We start from the raw sequence: 5,000 nt of genomic DNA on the forward strand, positions 1-5,000 counted from the left end.
CAAAGCTAAGAACCATAGATCTTGCCACTCCCCTCTCGAGGGCCTTTAAAGCCGTAGGAGGCAGGTGGAAAGAAGTCTTAAAGATAGGTGTAAAACTTGGAGAGTAAATCAGGGGAAGAGAGGATTTAAGGATAAACACGAATCAGGAACTTAGGGAGTAAATCTAGGGTGGAGGTCGGGGTGGGGCGAGATTCAAGAGAGTGGAGCATTCTTAGGGCGACCTAAGATAAGCTCAGTCATGGAGGAGGTTGGGGGAAGGGGGCAACAGATAAGTAAAACTAACAAACTACATTACAACAGTAACAAAGGAAAGAACTAATACTGAGGTAATGTTAGTGATACGATGATGGTGACATCATTGGAAGCGATGACAAGGGTTAATATTGACAAAAGTGAGAAGCACCGACACTATCAGTTGTGACAAGTGACAACAGCGACGAGTGACAAAAATGACAAGTGACAAAAGTGACAAATGACAACAGTGACAAGGGACAACAGTGACGATGGACAACAGTGGCCAAGGACAACAGTGACAAGAGACAACAGTGACAAATGACAAGCGACAACAGAACGGCGGCAACTAAAACTGAATTTGACAACAATGGTAACTACACTGCCAACAGAGATGAGATCTGACTTTAACAATAGGTACAAGGAACAACATTGTCAGCAATGACACAAGACAACAGTTGTCAAAAATATCACTATAGGAATGACTAAAAAAAATATAAAATACAAACAAACTCTTGAGAAAACTAGTAATAACAATAACAAGCCATCACAAGAAAACGCCAAACCTTGTGCATTAAAGACGATCAGGCTTAGGTATGAAGAAGAGGTTGGGTTTCAAGTGTCAGGTTCAAGGTTAAGGCAGTGACTAAGATTTTGAGGGTTTGCTATTCTCTCTCTCTCTCTCTCTCTCTCTCTCTCTCTCTCTCTCTCTCTCTCTCTCTCTCTCTCTCTCTCTCTCTCTCTCTCTCTCTCTCTCTCTCTCTCTCTCTCTCTCTCTCTCTCTCTCTCTCTCTCTCTCTCTCTCTCTCTCTCTCTCTCTCTCTCTCTCTCTCTCTCTCTCTCTCTCTCTCTCTCCTTTTGGAGAGTCCTCACGTACAGCCAAACTTCAGAAATCGAGACCGTAATGGAAGCGTTCTCAGGTGTTGGGGCTTGAACTTCTATGTATTTACCTGAGGAGGAATTTAGGTACAAACGTGTTAAGGTTACATATCGTTAGTATAATTATACCCATATTAACGCAATTGAGATGTTCTTCTGCCAAGTGCCAGATGATCTTAGTCACTCCAGGAGGGAAATCTAACACGAATGCAGGAGCAGTAGGAATCATTCATCATTGGAGATGAGGGGCCTATGCCAGGAGGTTGCTGCGTAGCTGCAATTGAAATATTTGGCAGGTGGCAGTTACTGCTGGGAATTAGGGAAGATTCAAATTCACGAGTAAACAAATGCGAGACCAGCACTTTTCCCATTACACCACCAGAGCACATTAATCATACATACATATACCAAAGGGTCCCACCCCCTTACAAGGGAGGCAGCCAAAAAGCATTGGCATAAAATCTATTCCCACCCATTCCATCCACACATACTCCACTCCCATTCACCCCTCTCCCTTCCTTTTATCTTAGTTCCTCCTGAATGACGGCTCAGAAGCAGTCCAGCAAGACATAGCACATGCACAGGAAAGCCACTTCATTTAATCGGTGACCCCCCCCCCCCTCTCTGCGTCCCCTCATGCAGAAAAAGAGAAGTCGAGGAAATTTCTATTTGGGCTGCGTCAATTTATTATTCACACATACTCCCTCACCCCCCATCCCCCACCCCTCCCTTCCATACATCATAACATCATCCATACACAACCATTCTCCATTCACCCCTATCTTCTCTATTCTTCCGTCCTTCCTCAACAGACATCACTCCCTTTCTCAATGCCTCTTTTACCCCATCCATCCATCACATCCTTAGTCGTCCCTTCATGTTCACTTCTTCCATCTTTGCCTCCCACACCTCTTTTACTAATATTTTTACTCATTCTTTCCATGTGTCCAAACCATCCCAATACTCTTTCATCAATTCTATCTCCCAACTCCCTTTCCACCCCCGTTCTCCTCACATCATCGTTTCTTACTCTATCCAACCTAGTAACCCATATCATACTTCTCAGGCACCTCATCTCAAACACATTCAAAATTCTCCCTTCTTCTCTTATGTTCCATGTTTATGCCCCATACAGTGTTGTCGGCACAATCACTCCTTCATACAACCTCCTCCTAGCATCCATTTCCAAATGTCTATTTCTCATTACACTTTTTAATCCCTGAGGGCATTTACTTGCTTCTTTCAATGTACCTTCTACCTCCACCTCCACTTGTCCCTTTCCTGCCACATACCCAAGTATCTAAAGCTATGCACTTCCTCAAGTCTCTCTCCCTTAATACTCACTTGCAATTTGCTGCCACATTCTCCCCTTATACCCCACATTTCGCACACTTTCCCAAACTCTCACTAACTTCCTTAATCCCTCCTCTGATCCTGCTACAAGCGCAGTGTCGGCAGCAAACAACAACTAGCTTATCTCCGACTTTTCTCCATTTTCTTTAACCTTCTCCAATTCCCGAACATTACCCTTGAGTTTACCTCTTGCACCACCTCAACATATATAAATTGAACAGCCAAGGCAACATAACAACCCCCTGGCAAAGTCCCACCTTTACCTCAAACCGCTCACGTTCTCCATTTGTGATTCTAACACAGGCTCTATTACTCATAACAGCTCTCCTCTTATCCCACGTATCTACAATACCTCCCTTATTGTCTACCTTGTCATAAGCCCTGTTCCAAATCCATAAAAGCTCCAAAAAACATCCTTACCTTTTCCTAAAGCTTTCTCACATATCTGACTTACCACAAAAATCTGATCTAAGCAACCTTTACCTGTCCTAAACCCACACTGTTTCTCATCTATTACTCCCTCCCTTCCTTTTCTAATCCTTTCAATCAAAATCCTCCCATGAACCTTCCAAACTACACTCAACAAACTTATCCCTCTGAAACTACTACACTGTCCTCTTTTCCCCTGTAAAGTGGAACTATACAGGCATTCCTCCAGTCCTCCGGCACTCTAACCTCTTTTAAACAAACATTAAATAACCTCACCAGCCAGTCCACCGTCACTGTACCTCGCTTTTTTAGACATACCGCATGACATCCATCTATCCTAGATGCCTTACCTGCTCTCATCATCTGAACAACTGTCTTCACCTCCTCTTTCCTTATTTCTCATCAGTTTTCCTCACTCAACATTGTGTTTTTCTTCGCGCTTCCCACTGCAACTACCTTTTCTTCCCTATCCTCCTTCACATTTAGCAACTCCTTAAAATACTCATCCCATCTTCCTCTTTCATTACCATCTCTCCATTCGCACACATTAATCATAGAAACCATTAAATTATGGCAAGTGATACTTACGCCCTTTCATTTCTTGGATGAAGTATTATATATATATATATATATATATATATATATATATATATATATATATATATATATATATATATGCAGACAAACCTGGGAAAATGAAAGAGATGAGACCGAGCGCTTTCGTCTATTCAGATAATTTACTTGAAAATGTCTGAATAGACGAAAGCGCTCGGTCTCATCTCTTTCATTTTCCAGTGGTTTGTCTGCATACTAGTATCACGCGTTCAAGTGATTTCTTCTGCATATATATATATAATATATATATATGTATATATATATATACATATATACATATTTGTATATAAATATATATATATATGTATATATATATATATATATATAAACTTCGTGCATTCATTGCATTAGGGATTTAAAGGGCACCTCTGCGAACCATGATAACAAAGCATACTCACAAATGGAGACTAATCTTCCCTCACAAGAATGCTAATCACTTAATATTTCCATTCTTTCTCTCTAATACCATCTTTAAACAACACCTTTACCAACTTCTCACCTCCTTGAAATTATATTGTCCCCAAGGAAAGAAACGCTGGTCATTGGTAACGAAAAAAAATATATATGTACTCAACTGAGAGCAGGAAGCCTGTTTATGACGATGGCAATCTGGAGTCTTCATTCTTTATTATTATTGTTGATATATATTTATTTTATTTTATTTTATTTAGCTTAGGTAGTGCCACCATAGCAAGAGGGTCAGTGATCTCAATTCCTATTAAAGTTTCTTCAACCCTTTCGCTAAAACGGCGTTCTTTACAGACATTACGGTTGAAACCAGTCTATCATTAGTTTAGACAACGGCATCACAAGTGATTATTCTATTTTGTGGCCAATAACCAGCACTTCTATCCTTGTCAGAGCAAAGGGGTTAAAATCTTCAGCACAATGTTAGCTTTGTGTACAACGGAAAAGTTTGTCATTAGACAGAAATGTGTAAATTCATGGTCGTATTAAAGGAGTTAACCAAAATGTAAAAGCCAATACGAGGTCTTTCCAAAGCTAAATAAAATAATTTGAACTCAACTATAACAAAGTTTATGATTAAGAAAGGTGGACGACGAGGAAGACGAAGAGGAGGAAGAATACGAGGAAACGGGAAATAAGAAGGGGGAAGTAGAGGTAGAAGAAGAGAAGGCAGAGGAAAAGAAGGTAGACGAGGATGAAGAAAGAAGAGGAAGAGAACGAGGAAGACAATTATTAAGAAAGATGGACGACGAGGAAGACGAAGAGGAGGAAGAATACGAGGAAACGTGAAATAAGAAGGGAGAAGTAGAGGTAGAAGAAGAGGAGGTAGAGGAAAAGAAGGTAGACGAAGATGAAGAAAGAAGAGGAAGAGAAAGAGGAAGAAAATGAGGAAGATAAAGAGGAGAAGAGAAGGAAGAGGAGGAAGAAAAGGAGAAGGAAGAGAAGGTGAAGGGGGAAGAGAGTGTGGAGGTAGAAGAGAAAGAGCAGAAGGAGGAAAAAGAGAAGGAAGAAGGGAGGAGGAGAAA

The sequence above is a fragment of the Oratosquilla oratoria genome, chromosome 7 (assembly GCF_046742065.1).
Source record: "Oratosquilla oratoria isolate Oo_2021 chromosome 7, ASM4674206v1, whole genome shotgun sequence".
Classification (NCBI taxonomy): domain Eukaryota; kingdom Metazoa; phylum Arthropoda; class Malacostraca; order Stomatopoda; family Squillidae; genus Oratosquilla; species Oratosquilla oratoria.